Source organism: Tamandua tetradactyla, chromosome 7 (genome assembly GCF_023851605.1).
Source record: "Tamandua tetradactyla isolate mTamTet1 chromosome 7, mTamTet1.pri, whole genome shotgun sequence".
Classification (NCBI taxonomy): Eukaryota; Metazoa; Chordata; class Mammalia; order Pilosa; family Myrmecophagidae; genus Tamandua; species Tamandua tetradactyla.
The window spans coordinates 111,390,111-111,405,449 of NC_135333.1; the positions used below are offsets into that span (position 1 = coordinate 111,390,111).

The following is a 15,339-nucleotide window of genomic DNA, read 5'->3' on the forward strand; positions in this document are numbered from 1 at the left end:
TCTAGCTCTTTTATTGTAATATTCAAATTCTCTGTTTCTTTATTGATCCTCTGTCTAGATGTTCTGTCCATTGATGACAGTGGGGAATTGAAGTCTCCAACTATTACGGTAGATGTGTTTATTTCTCTTTTCAGTGTTTTCAGTGTTTGCCGCATGTATTCAGGAGCATTCTAGCTCAATGCATAAATATGATTGTTGTGTCTTATTATTAAATTGTTCCTTTTACTAATACATAGTGTCCTTCCTTGTCTTTTTAAACTGTTTTACATTTGAAGTCTAATTTGTTGGATATTAGTATAGCTACTCTTGCTCTTTTCTGATTGTTAGTTGCATGAAATATCCTTTCCCAACCTTTCAATTTCAACCTATGTTTATCCTTGGGTCTAAGATGTGTTTCCTGTAGACAGAATACAGATGGATCCTTATTTTTAATCCATTCTACCAGTCTATGTCTTTTGATTGGGGAGTTTAATCCATTAACATTTAGTGTTATTACTGTACAGGTAGACTTTTTCTACCATTTTGCCTTTTGGATTTTATACGTCATATCTAATTTTCCTTCTTTTTACCTTTACTCATAGTCTTCCTTTCTACACTGTTCTCCACATCTCTCTTTCCTGTCTTTTTGTATCTGCCTCTAGTGCTCCCTTCAGTATTTCTTGCAGAGCTGCTCTCTTGGTCACAAATTCTCACAGTGATTTTTTTGTCTGAAAATGTTTTAATTTCTCCCTCATTTTTGATGGACAATTTTGCTGAATATAGAATTCTTGATTGGCAGGTTTTCTCTTTAGTAATTTAAATATATCCTCCCGCTGTCTTCTTGCCTCCATGGTTTCTGCTGAGAAATCTACCCCTAGTCTTATTGGGCTTCCCTTGTATGTGATGGATTGCTTTTCTCTTGCTGCTTTCAAGATTCTCTCTTTCTCTCTGACATCTGACATTCTGACTAGTAAGTGTCTTGGAGTATGTCCATTTGGATCTATTCTGTTTGGGGTATGCTGCACTTCTTGGATCTGTACTTTTAAGTCTTTCATAAGAATTGGGAAATTTTCAGTGATAATTTCCTCCATTAGTTTTTCTCCTCCTTTTCCCTTCTCTTCTTCTGGGACACCCACATGTATATTCATGTGCTTCATGTTGTCATTCAATTCCCCGAGTCCCTGCTCATATTTTTCTATTCTTTTCTCTGTATTTTCTTTTGCTTGTTGGATTTCAGATGTTCTGTCCTCCAGTTCACTAATCCTATCTTCTGCCCCTCAAAATCTAACATTGTAGGTTTCCATTGTTTTTTTCATCTCTTCTACTGTGCCTTTCATTCCCTTAAGTTCTGCAATTTGTTTTTTTCAGACTTTTGAGTTCTTCTTTTTGTTCACTCCTTGCCTTCTTTATATCCTCCCTCAATTCATTGATTTGATTTTTGATGAGGTTTCCATATCTGTTTGTATATTCTGAATTAATTGTTTCAACTCCTGTATCTTATTTGAATTGTTGGTTTGCTCCTTTGACTGGGAGTTTGATTTGTTATTTTTTGCTGGCGTCTAGACATTTAATTACCTTAATTAGTTTAGTCTGGAGATTGTTTTCACTTCTTTTACCTAAGATTTTCTTGCTGGATGACTTTGTTGTCTATCTGTTTTTTGACATTCAGTTCAGTGTTTTCTGGATCTCAAGCTTAGGTTTTGTTTAACAGAGGAGTATTTTTCAGTTCTTGTTTTCTTGTTTCTAGTCCTGCCTGTATGGTGCCTTCCCCCCTCCCCCCAACCTTAGGAGAGTCTACTTAGGTATTACAGAGTGCAGTCAGATTTTCCAAGACCAAACTGCCCTCCTGTCAGGAGGAAAGAGTCACCTGCATCAGTTTTCCCTGAGGGTGAGACCCAGCAGGTTGGAAGACTTTCCTGTGTAGTCTCTGGACTCTGGTTTTCTTATCCTGCCCAGTATGTGGCACTTGTCTGCCTGTAGGTCCCAGCAGCATAAGATGATGTGGTACCTTTAACTTTGGCAGACTCACCCTGCTGGAGGCATGGTGGAGACAGAGGAGAGGTTGTAGGCTGTTTTTAATGGCTTCAAATTACCAAGCCCTGGTGTCTGAATTTCTTGAGGGAGGAATTCCATCTGAGTTGGGCTTCACCCCTCCCCTGGGGAAGGCACAGGCTCCAGATAAGTCCTCACTCAAGCTTGTTTCTGCCTATGCCTGGGGCAGTTGCAGCCTGAGAAGCCCTGTTGCAGTATCCAAAGGCAGTCCAGCCTTTGTAGAAACTTAGCCACAAAACCTCTATTTCTTTTTTTTTTTTTTGTCAGCCCTGCCCCCTGAGTGCTGGGGCAAAAATGAGTGACCTCTGCTTTGACCAGGTTCACCTGAGCAGGGGGCCTATATTTAGTTGTCAGAATTTGTTAATTAATTCCACAATTGGCATTTGGTTGTACTCAGTCCCTGCTGCTGGTAAAGTCTTTTTCCTTTCCCCTCTGGGAAGCAGCCTGTGGAGGAGGGGTGCCGGCCGCTGCGACTTGGGGAACTCATGGTTCTGGGGTTCTTGCAGCTGGTCCAGGGTATGTTGTGTGTGCAGTCACTGATGTGGTCCCAGGAGCTATTCTGTACTGTTCCTGGTTATTTAGTAGCTGTTCTGGAGGACAAACTAAATCGTGCACCTTTCTAAGCTTGGCACCTAAAGGCAGCTAACTTTTAACTGAGGTTCTTTCTTATGTGGGAAGGCACAGGGTGATCACCTCTGGGTTCCAAAAACTTTCCCCGGAGTGATTTCTTTCTGCATCTCCAAAGGCCTGTGCTGAGCTGTGAGTGCTGAGATGAGGCATGCTGAGCTACTTGGGCTGTGCTACATTGCACTCTCTCATTTAAGCACCAGCCAATTAAATCAAACATCATTCGTTGCAGCAGGCACACCTCCTAACTAACTGCAGATGTAATGAGCAACAGATGAGGTTCATGTGCCATTGGTTCATGACCACAACAACAGGACTAGTCATTTTCACCTGGCCAAGTTGACAACTGAATCTAACTACCAGTTATTTTTCAGAAATAAGAAAAAAAAGCTTTTGTAATGATAAATGCACAGCTATATGAAGATATTGTGAACCACTGATTGTACACTTTGGATGATTAGCTGGTATATGAATATATAATGTATATCAATAAAAAATAAATAATTTTCAAAAAGAATAAAGAAGGTAGAGTTATAAAAGAGAAGATAGGATCTAACAAATGAGTTGACTCCTGAATCACTGTAATGATATTTCTTTTAGTGTCCAGTGTCTTGGAGCAGCCAGAAGGGAAAACCTAAAATTGTGGAACTGTAACCCACAATTACAGTTGTAATTGTAAACAATTACAAACTCTGAAATCTATTCTATAACTAATTATTGTGGTATGCTTTGAAAATTATTGCTTTTTTGTATATATGCTATTCTTCGCAATAAAAAAAATCAAATCAACAAATTGAAAGAAGATATGGCAAAAGAGATGAAGGATATAAAGAACTCATTGGGCAAACAGAAAGAAGAACCTGAAAGTTTGAAAAAACAAATCTCAGAACTTAAGGGAATCAAAGGCACAATGATGAAATGAAAAAAATAATGAAGACCTACTACAGTAGATTTGAAGAGGCAGAAGAAAGGATTAATGAACTAGAGGACAGGACATCTGAAATCTGACACACAAAAGAAAAGATATGAGTAGGGTCTCAGGGAATTGAATGACAATGTGAAGCACACAAATATATGTGTTATTGATGTCCAGAACGAGAGAAGAAGGGAAAGGGGGCAGAAAGACTAATGGAGGAAATAACCACTGAAATTTTCCTATCGCTCATGAAAGACTTAAAATTACAGATTCAAGGAGTGCAGCATACCCTTAACAGAACAGATCCAATTATACTTACTCCAAGACACTTACTAATCAGATTGTCAAATGTCAAAGTCAAAGAGAGGATTTTGAAAGCAATAAGAGAAAAACAATCCATCACATCCAAGAGAAGCTTGATAAGACTATGTGTTGATTTCTCAGCAGAAAGCATGTGTGAAAAGGCAGTGGTATGATATATTTAAGATTCTGAAAGAGAAACTGCCAACCAAGAATTCTATACCCAGCAAAACTATGCTTTAAAAACAAGTTTACAATATTCTCAGACAGTCATGGAGAGAGTTTGTGACTAAGAGCTGCTCCACAAGAAATGCTAATTGGAGCACTACAGGCAGATAGGAAAAGACAGGAGAGAAGTCTAGAGAAGAGTGTAGAAATAAAGACTATCAGTAAAGGTAACAAGAGAAAAAAAATAAGATATGATACATAAAATTCAAAAGACAAAATGGTAGAAGTACTGCCTTTACAATAATGACATTAAATGTTAACAGATTAAACTCCTCAATCAAAAGACATAGACTGCAGATTGGATTTAAAAACAGGACCTATCTCTATATGCTGTCTACAGGAGACTTACTGTAGACCCAAGGACAAAAATATGTTGAGCCTTCTGCGCATGAGCAGTGCTGCTCGGAGCCCGCCAGCCACGGTCTCGGGCGCCAGCGACACCACGGCCGCTGTCACTATGGCCCATTACAAAGCCGCCGACTCGAAGCGCAAGCTGTTCCGGAGGTACTTAGAGAAGTCGGGGGTGCTGGACACGTTGACTAAGGTATTGGTAGCCCTATATGAAGAACCAGAAAAACCTAATAGTCCTTTGGATTTTTTAAAGCATCACTTAGGAGCTGCTACCCCAGAAAATCCAGAAATAGAACTGCTTCGCCTAGAATTGGCAGAAATGAAAGAGAAATATGAAGCTATTGTAGAAGAAAATAAAAAACTGAAAACAAAGCTTTCTCAGTATGAAACACCTCAGGAGGAGAAGTGTGCTGAATAGGATTCTTCTCAGTTGAAAAGACACTGAAAATGGTTTTGTATGACTTGAATAGTTTGTATAGTATATAATCTTTTCTGAACAGATGCTATAGAACTCTTTTAATATGTTAAATTCACTTATCATACTTTAATTGTTATACACACATAGAATCACCAATAAAAACTCAATATAACTTTCTTTGGGTCTCAAAGCAGGAGAATCTAAAGTAAATCCTGAAAAAAATCTAAACAGTCATCTAAATAGTTTTCATTACCTTTAAAGACTTCTGATTAGTAATGATGGTACTGGTTGTATTTTATCCAAGGAAGTTTAATATGGAGCTGTTCCTTGGTTTAGTTCAGGATATGAGCACAGGTATAGTCATTCTTTAAAATGAAGATGACAGGGCCACGGTGGCTCAGCAGGTAAGAGTGCTTGCCTGCCATGCCTGAAGACCTGGATTCGATTCCTGGTGCCTGCCCATGTTAAAAAAAAAAAATGAAGATGACACTGTTGTTTATATTCCCTGTTGGTAGCTGGAGAAATCTGTGTGACATAAGACGCATTTGCACAGGTTCCCATGAATCCTCTGCTCTTATTTATATAATGCAGAACGAATAACTCTTCTTTGCCACCACTTTGCCTTAGATAACTGTGTGTGCCAGCTTGAACTCTGACACCACATTTCCCTTCTATGCAATCATGCCCTATCTGATAAAGTTGCCTTGCTTTGCTCTGTGCTTCAATGGGTCCTACTTGCATATTGGCCTTTCTGTGTATTTCAGTTTGCTCTAATAGCAGTTACCCTGATTGTAATTTATATAACTTTAAACAGGATCACACTGTCCCCCTGCCTCACCCTTAGAAAACTGCTTAGTTGAGCACAGAACAGAGGCAATATAACATTATGGGTACATGCACAAGCTGGTATGAGAAGGGGAAATGAGCCATATATCATGGAAGATAATAGTTTGTGGGTATAATTATATAGTGCTTTTTCCCTCAAAGTATTTTTCTAGCCTTGAATTCATTTTATCTTCACTATCCCCGTGAAGTAGGTAGGGAACATATGAGGGGATGTTGGGTACTGATTTTTTAGGCCAAAGACTGATATTAATACAAACCATCTACTAACTGTAGAACCTTGGTGTATCCATTAACTGTTCTGAGGTTCACTTTCCTCATCTGTTAAATGAGAATGTCTGTGCTGCCTACCTCACAGGGTTGTTGTGAGGGTCAAAGAAGAATGTATGTGAAAGACTTGTAAATGGTAAAGCACTATAAAAAAAAAACGTTGAAAGTGAAAGGTTGGAAAAAGATATTTCATGCAAACAGCAACCAGAAAAAAGCAGGGGTAGCTATAATAATATCTGACAAATTAGATTTCATATGTAAAACAATTAAAAGAGACAAAGGACTCTGTGTATTAATAAAAGGAATAATTCAACAAGAAGACATAACAATCATAAATATTTATGCACAGAGACATAACAATCATAAATATTTATGCACAGAAAATACATGAGGCAAACACTGACAACACAGAAGGGAAAAGTAGACACCGCTACCACAGCACTTGGAGACTTCAATTCCATGCTCTCATGAATGGACAGAACATCTAGACAGAGGATCAATAAGGAAATGGAGATTTTGAATAATATGATAAATGAACTAGACTTAACCAATATTTACAGAACACTACATTCAATAACAACAGATACACATTTTTTTAGGTGCCCATGGATCACTCTCAAGGATAGACCATATTCTGAGTAACAAAGCAAGTCTCAGTAAATTTTAAAAAATTGAAATTATAAAAACACTTTCTCAGATCATAATGGAATGAAGTTGGAAATCAGTAATAGGCAGAGAGAGGGCCAGAAAATTCACAAATATATGAAGGCTAACCAACACACTTTTTTTTTTAATAATTCCTCAATTTTAGGTTTTTACTTCTAGCTTCTCTAGGATACTGGAGACTAAAAGAAATATCAATATAACGATTCAGCAATCATATCCATTTGTTAATCCCTACCTTCTCTGTATAATTCCACTATCATCTTTGATCTTTCTATCCCACTCTTTAGGGGTATTTGGGCTACGGCCATTCTAACTTTTTCATGTTGGAAGGGGCTGTCAATAATATGGGGTAGGGAGATGGAACTAGCTGATGCTCTGGAGAGGCTGGGCCATCTAGGTTTCAGGACTTATCTGGCCGAGGGACCCATCTGGAGGTTGTAGGTTTCTGAGAAGTTATCCTAGTGCATGGAACCTTTGTAGAATCTTACATATTGCCCTAGGTGTTCTTTATGATTGTCTGGAATGGTTTTATTTGGGGTTTGGCAAGTTATGGTAGGTAGCAATGTCTAACTGAAGCTTGAGTAAGAATGACCTCCAGAGTAGCCTCTCGACTCACTTTTTTTTTAAGCTTCGTAAACATAGTGACTTGTATTTACAATTGTATGTATCAAGGCTATGATCGAAACAAGTGTGAAACCATCTGAACAAAAGCAATGATATATTGGTAATGGCAATAAATGAAACATTGACAGCCTCTGGTGGGAAGCAATTATCCATGAGCTGTAGATCTGATTGCAATTATGGCCTTCTAGTGTCTTTTGTACCTTAGTAGAAAACTATTCTCCTTTTTTTGCCAACTTCATTCGACGTCATTCGCCTGAACTGGAGTGCCAATACAAGTAAAATATGAAATCCTGGTTGTTTCTTCTTCACCTTGATTGGACTGAACAAATATAGTTACATTGTTTAACGTTCTGAAACTTAACATAATGAAATGGGACAATGCAACCTTCTTTAACATCATCTCCTGTTAGTCCTGGAGCTTGAGTTGGTTCACTTCTTTCTGCCTCTTCAAAATCCATAGATAGGGGCAGACTGATAAAATTTTTTTTACATATTTAGGACCTTTACCATTATCTGGCCCTTGAAATTTCATGGAATAAGCCTTAACAGGTTAAATGCCACAGTGATAAGTAGCTGCCACAGATGCCAAGATCATGTCTTTGCATAAACAGTAGTCAAATCCATGTTCATCACTCTCGTTAAGACATTCGCAGCCAGCTTTGTTAATAAAAGGCATTAAATCTGAATAGCCTTTGGGAATACCTGTGTCCTCCGTGCTTCTAGGGTCATTTTCTAGGTGCTGCTTAATTTTTTTTTTCTAATCCCACAGCATTTGCTCCTTTATATTGATCAATTCTCACTTTGTTTTGAAAAAATAGAAATGTAGATGTTGCTGATATATTTTTGGTGGCAATTACTCCCTGACACTGATGTACATTTATTTCCAGGAAAACCCCCTGTGGATATTTATTATTCATGGAACTGAATGCTGGAGCAATCCTTAAGCATGGTCCATACCCTTTCATGGAGAGCTTGACTACATGAGTCTGGAGCCCACACTGCTCAGTTTTGGCTGGAAATCCCATTCGCTCCTGACTGACTTCACTCCCACCATCCTCAGAAAGAGCCTAGTAAGGGTCCTTGACACCAGCACCTTTGAAATTAAAGAAGACCCAGGAAGGCTGAGTCCTGGACAAAGGAGGTAGTAGCTGTGACTTCTTCCTCTGGGGCTCTTGGTGTCAAATCCAATAAAACACTCTTAAACAACCAGTGGGTCAAGGAAGAAATTACAAGAGAAATCAGTAAATATCTTGAGGAAAATGAAAATGAAAACACAAAATATAAAATTTTATGGGATGTAGCAAAGGCAGCTGTAGTAGTTAGGTGCAGGTGTAAACTTGGCCAGGCAATGTTGCCTGTTCTGTTGCTGTGAACCTGAATCATCAGCATGTGAAATTCATCTACAGCTGATTACATCTGCAGTCAGGTAACTGGAGTGCCTCTGCAATGAGATACATTTAATTTAATTAGCTGGAGGCTTAAAAGAGAGCAGTCAGAAGGCAGCTCAACACAGCCAGCCCAAGCAGCTCAGCATACCTCATCTCAGCACTTGCAATTTGACCCAGACATTTGGAGATGCAGAAAGGAATCACCCTGGGGACAGCTGTTGGAACCCAGAAGCCAGGAGAGAAGGCCAGCAGACATTGCCTTCCCACTGACAGAGAAACTCTTCCTCTGAAGAACCATAAACTTTTTTTTTTTTTTGGATGCATGGTCTGGGAATTGAACCCAGGTCTTCTGCATGAAAGGGGGGCATTCTAACTACTGAAGTACCCATGCACCCAATCATAAACTTTTTATTGATATATATTATATATTCACATACCATGTAATCTTCCACAGTATACAATCAATAGTTCACAAATATCATCATATAACTGTGTGTTTATCATCACAATCAACCTTTTTTTCTTTCTTTGTGAAAAATAACATATATACAAAAAAACAATAAATTTCAAAGCACATCGCAACAATTAGTTGTAAAACAGATTTCAGAGCTTGGGGGGGTGGGGTGGAGTTGTGTGACTGTATGGGCTTGGGGCAGGAGTGGCTTGGGTGTGAAGGTGAGTGCCAGCAGGGGGCAGGGAGGGCAAGTTGGGAGTCGAGGGGCTGGGCGTGGGTGCGTGGGTCTTGGGAGGGGTGGGGCAAAACTGTGCGCTTGCATGGGAGAGGTGGGCCGGGCTAGGGCAGGCATGCATGCATGTGTGGGGTGGGAGTGTGGAGCAGGGATGTGTGAGGGAAGTCAGGGCGGGGATGCTTGGAGTGCAATGGGAGGCAAGAGACAGAGTTCAGGTATCTGGGGTTTGGTGGGAATCGCAGGTCATTGGGCAGGGACAGCGCACGTAGGTGTAGCACATTCAAGGACCGTGGTTTGGCTTATCTCCTGTTTCCTGTCTCCTTGTCCATAGACCCCTGAGGGCTCTAGGCCTCTGTTTGGAAAGGGACATTATATAAGATAAGGAGTGTTATATAAGAGTCTATAAAGGTTCCATGCACTAGGGTAACTTTCCAGAAACCTACAATCTCCAGATGAGTCCCTGGACTAGATAAATCCTAAAATGCAGAGGTGCCAGCCTCTCCAGAACATCAACTAGTTCTATCCCCCTATCCTGTATTATCAACAGCCCCTTCCAACAGTGAAAATGTTAGAATGGGCATAGCTTGAATGCCCATAAAGCTTGGGAGCAAGATCGGAGGTGATGGTGGAGTTATACAGAAAAGGTAGCGTTTAACAAATGAGTACGATTGCACAATCATTATATTGATAGTTTTTTTAGTCTCCAGTATCTTAGATCAGCTAGAAGTAAAAAAAACTAAAATTGAGGAATTGTAACACATACCAAACTCTGAAATATGTTCTATAACTAATTGTTGTGATGTGCTTTAAAATTTATTGTTTTTGTATATTTGTTATTTTTCAGAAAAAAGAAAAAAAAGTCATTTCTGATGATAAATGCACAGCTGTATGATGGTATTGTGAATCACTGACTGTATGCTTTGGATGATTAAATGGTACGTGAATATATAATTGTGCTGGTTTGAAATGATGTATATACCCTAGAAAAATCATGTTTTAATTCTAATCCCATTTGTAAAGGCAGCTGTTTCTTCTAATCCCTATTCAGCATTGTATGTTTGAAACATACAATGTAGATCATCTCTCTGGAGATGTGATTTAATCAAGAGTGGTTGTTAAGCTGGATTAGGTGACAACATGTCTCCATCAATTTGGGTGGGTCTTGATAAATTTCTGGAGTCCTATAAAAGAGGAAACATTTTGGAGAATGAAGGAGATTCAGAGAGAGCAGAGAATGACATAGCCACAAGAAGCAGAGTCCACCAGCCAGCGACATTTGGAGATGAAGAAGGAAAATAACTCTGAAATCTGTTCTATAACTATTGTTGTGGTATGCTTTGAAATTTATTGCTTTTTTTGTATATATGTTATTTTCACATTTAAAAAAATTGTTTTACACTGAATGAAGCTGCATCCGAGCTATAAAAAAAAAATTGTTTTAGAGCACATCCATCTCTGGTGTTTACATTCTGGCAGCTTTAGCAAACTAAAATAGCAGTGCTGATGGAGAAATGTATTGCCCGAAATGACTATATTAAAAAAGAAGAGGGTGGTGCTACAGTGGCTCAGGGGCAGAATTCTTGCCTGCCATGCTGGAGACCTGGGTTTGATTCTCAGAGCCTGCCCATACCCACCCCCCCAAAAAAAGAAGAAGAAGAAAGAACAAAAATCAAAGAATTAACTGTTCACCTGGAAGAATTAAAGAAAAGCAAACTAACCCTAAAGCAAACAGAACTAAAGAAATAACAAAGATTAGAGCAGAAATAAATGAAATTGAGAATTTGAAAACACAGAGAAAAGCAACAACCTGAAGTTGGTTCTTTGAGAAAATCAATAAAATTTATGGACCCTTAGCTAGGCTGACAAAAAGGAGAGGATACAAATAAATGAAATCAGAAATGGAAGAGGAGACATATAACCACTGACTCCACAGAAATAAAGGAGGTAATAATGAAGGGATACTATGAGCAACTATATGTTAATAAACTAAATAATGTAAATGAAATGGAAATTTTCCTAGGAAAGCATGTACAACCAACATTGACTCAGGAAGAAATAGATGGCCTCAACAAACTAATCGCAAGTAAAGAGGTTGAATCAGTCATCAAGAAGCTCCCAAAAAAGAAAATTCCAGGTACACATGGCTTTATATGTGATTCTACCAAGCAGTCAAGAAAGAATTAGTGCCAATCCTGCTCAAACTCTTCAAAAAAAAAAAAAAAATTGAAGAGGAGGGAAACCTACCTAACTCACTCTATTAGGCCAACATCACCCTAACACCAAAGCCAGACAAAGATACTACAATAAAAGAAAATTACAGACCAATCTCTTTCATAATTATAGATGCAAAAATCCTCAATAAAATTCTTGCAAATTGAATCCAGGGGCACATTAAAAGAATTATACACCATGACCAAGTGGGATTTATTCCAAGTATGCAAGGCTAGTTCAACTAATACCCCTATCAATAAGTCAAAGTGGAAAAACCACATGATCATCTCAATTGATGCAGAAAAGGCATTTGACAAAATTCAACATCCTTTCTTGATGAAAACACTTCAAAGGATAGGAATAGAAGGGAACTTCCTCAACAGGATAAAGAGGATATATGAAAAACCCACAGCTAACATCATCCTCAATGGGGAAAGATTGAAATCTTTTCCTCTTAGATCAGGAACAAGACAAGGATGCCCACTGTCACCATTGTTATTCAATATTGTGCTGGAAGTTCTATACAGAGCAATTAGACAAGAAAAAGAAATAAAAGAGATCCAAATTGGAAAAAAAGAAGTAAAACTCTCACTGTTTGCAGATGACATGATACTATATGTTGAAAATCCAAAAAAAATCTAAAGCAAAGCTTCTAGAGCTAATAAATGAGTACAGTAAAGTGGCAGAGTACCAGATCAACACCCCAAAATCACTAGTAATGAGCAATCTGAGAAAGAAATCAAGAAAAAATATTTACAATAGCAACCAAAAGAATCAAATATTTAGGAATAAATTTAACTAAGGACACAAAAGACCTATACACAGAAAACTACAAGAAATTCTAAAAGAAATCATGGAAGACCTAAAGAAATGTAAGGACATACTGTGTCCATGGATTGGAAGATCAAATATAGTTAAGATGTAAGTCCTACTCAAATTGATTTATAGATTCAATGTAAAAATACCAACTAAAATCCCAACAGCTTACTTTGTAGAAATAGAAAATTCAATAACCAAGTTTATTTGAAAGAGCAATGGGCCTCTAATAGCTAAAAATATCTTGAAAAAGAAAAATGAAGTGGGAGGTCTCAAAATACCTGACTTCATAAAGCATATTACAGGCGGGTGCAAGGGTAATTCAGTAAGAATTCTCACCTGCCATACAGGAGATCCAGGTTCAATTCGTGGTCCATGCACTTCCCTAACAAACAAACAAACAAACAAGCAAACAAAAAAACACTAAAAAGTTCAACAAGTGGTGCTGCAATAATGGGATACTCACATGGAAAAATAATGAAATGTGACCCTGCGATACAGAATACAAAAAAAAAAATGCATATTACAAAGCCACAGTAGTCAAAATAGCACGTAACTGGCATAAAGATAGTACTGACCAATGGAATCAAATTGAGTGTTCAAAAATAGACCCTCTCATTTATGGACAATTGATCTTTAATAAGGTGGTCAAGCCAACCCAACTGGGACAGAGCAGCCTCTTCAGTATATGGGTTTGGAGAACTAGATATCCATATGCAAAAGAATGAAAGAAGATCCCTATTTCATAGCTTAGACAAAAATTAACTCAAAATTGATCAAAAACCTAAACATTAGAGCTAAAACCATAAAACTTTTAGAAGAAAATGTAGGGAATATCTTATAAATCTTGCAATAGGAAGTGGTTTCCTAGACTTTACACCCAACGCAGGAGCAATGAAAAAAGAAATAGATAAATGGGATCACCTCAAAATTAAATGCTTTTGTATATCAAGGGACTTTGACAAGAAAGTAAAAAGGTGGTCTACACAATGGGAGACAATATTTGCAAACCACATACCAGACAAGGATTTTAATAAATAATATATAAAGAGATCGTACAATTCAGCAACAAAAAGACAAACAACCAATTTAAAAATGAGCAAAAGACATGAACAGACAGGTTTCAGAAATGACACATGAAAAGATGCTCAACTTTACTGGCTGTTAGGGAAATGCAAATCAAAACCACAATGAGAGATCATTTCACACCAACTAGAATGGCCATTACAAAAAAAAAAAAACAAACAGAAATAACAAGTGTGAAGAGGATGTGGAAAATAAGGCACACTTATTTACTGGTGGTGGGAATGTAAAATGGTACAACTGCTCTGGAAGGCAGTATAGTAGTTCTTCAGGAAAGTAAATATAGAATTTTCATCTGATCCAGCACTCCCATTACTAGGTATATCTTCAGAGGAACTGAGAGCAAGAACACAAATGGACATTTGCACACCAATATTTACAGCGCCATTATTTACGATTGCCAAGAGATACAAACAGCCCAAATGTCCATCAACAAATGAGTGGCTAAATAAGCTGTCATATATACACACAATGGAATATTACACAGCTATAAGACAGAATAAAGTCAAGAAGCATGTAACAACATGGATGAACTGTGAGGACATTATGCTGAATGAAATTAGAAACAAAAGGATAATTACTTTATGATTTCACTAATATGAACTACCAATAATGAGTAAACTTTGAGAGTTAAAGAACACAGAGAGAGTGCCAAGATGGCAGTTTAGAGAGGTGTGGGATTTAGTTCGTCTTCCAGAACAGTGACTAAATAGCCAAGAACAGTACAGAACAACTCCTGGGGCCACATCAGTTACCAGACACAGAGCATACCTCAGTCTGGACCAGCTGGACTGGCTGCGAGCCCCCCCAGAATGGAGAATCCACCAAGCCACAGAGACCAGCACCCCTCCCCAACAGGCTACTTCCCAGAGGGGAAAGGAAAGGGACTTTACCAGCAATAGGGGCTGAGTGCAACTAAGCTTCAATTGTGGAGCTAATTCACAAATTCTGACTACTAAAAATAGGCCCCCAGCTCTGCTAAACCTGGTCAAAGTGGAGATTGCTGATTTTTGCCCAGGTGCTGAGTGGGTAGGACTGACAGAAAAGGAAAACAGAAAAAAAGAAACAGTGGGTTTTTTTGGATCAGATAGAACATAATACCTGAAAGAGTCTAGGCCCTGAAGGAAAGGAGGGAGCACATAGGATCTGAAGGTACACAAAGCAACATACCAACTTATGCTCTTGATTGGCAAACCTGAGGAACAGTGGTCCTGCTCTGAGAAGGACTTTTTTCTTTCTTTTTTGTGGCTGTGTTTCTACAAACGTTGGACTGCCTTTGGATACAGTGGCAGGGCTTCTAAGGCTGCAACTGCCCCAGGCATAGGCAGAAACAAGCATGTTTGAGAGCCTGTCTGGAGCCTGTGCCTTCCCCAGGGGAGGGGTGAGGCCCAGCTTAGGTGGATTCCCTCCCTCAAGGAATTCAGGCCCCAGGGTTTGGAAATTTGAAGCAATTAAAGACAGCCTACAACCTCTCCTCTGTCTGCACCATGCCCCAAGCAGGGAGAGTCTGCCAAAGTTAAAGGTACCACATCACCTTATGCTGGTGGGACCTGCAGGCAGACAAGTGCCACTTACTGGGCAGGATAGGAAAAACACAGAGCCCAGACACTTCACAGGAAAGTCTTTCAACCTGCTGCATCAGGGAAAACTGATGCAGGTGACTCTTTCCTCCTGACAGGAGGCCAGTTTGGTCTGGGAAAATCTGACTGGGGTTTATAATACCTAAGTAGGCCCTCCTAAGGGTGGGGGTGGGGGGAAGGCACCATACAGGCAGGGCTAGAAACAAGAAAACAAGAACTGAAAATTTCAGCTCTGTTAAAACTAGCTTAAGCTAGTGGTCCAGTAGAAGCTGAACTGAATGGCAAAGAACAGATAGAC

At 38.8% G+C, this 15,339-nt stretch overlaps 1 protein-coding gene, 1 long non-coding RNA gene and 2 pseudogenes across 5 annotated transcripts in view; 2 read left to right on the forward strand and 2 right to left on the reverse strand.

Moving 5' to 3' along the window:
• LOC143691812 (uncharacterized) overlaps positions 1-10,293 on the forward strand; it is a 90,977-nt gene extending 80,684 nt beyond the window's left edge. Inside the window, exon 5 of the long non-coding RNA XR_013179697.1 lies at positions 10,196-10,293. This is a non-coding gene — a long non-coding RNA (uncharacterized LOC143691812). The remainder of the gene's footprint in view (positions 1-10,195) is intronic.
• FAM186A (family with sequence similarity 186 member A) overlaps positions 1-15,339 on the reverse strand; it is a 127,242-nt gene that overhangs the window by 46,556 nt on the left and 65,347 nt on the right. Inside the window, exon 2 of one of the 4 annotated variants that reach the window (XM_077170867.1) lies at positions 5,125-5,326. The exons of the other annotated variants lie outside the window; for them this stretch is intronic. The gene's annotated coding sequence lies outside the window, so the exon portion shown is untranslated. The remainder of the gene's footprint in view (positions 1-5,124; positions 5,327-15,339) is intronic. 4 annotated transcript variants of the gene reach the window in all.
• On the forward strand, positions 4,527-5,167 carry LOC143691811 (c-Myc-binding protein pseudogene; annotated as a pseudogene).
• Positions 7,510-8,328, reverse strand: LOC143690186 (thioredoxin-like protein 1 pseudogene; annotated as a pseudogene).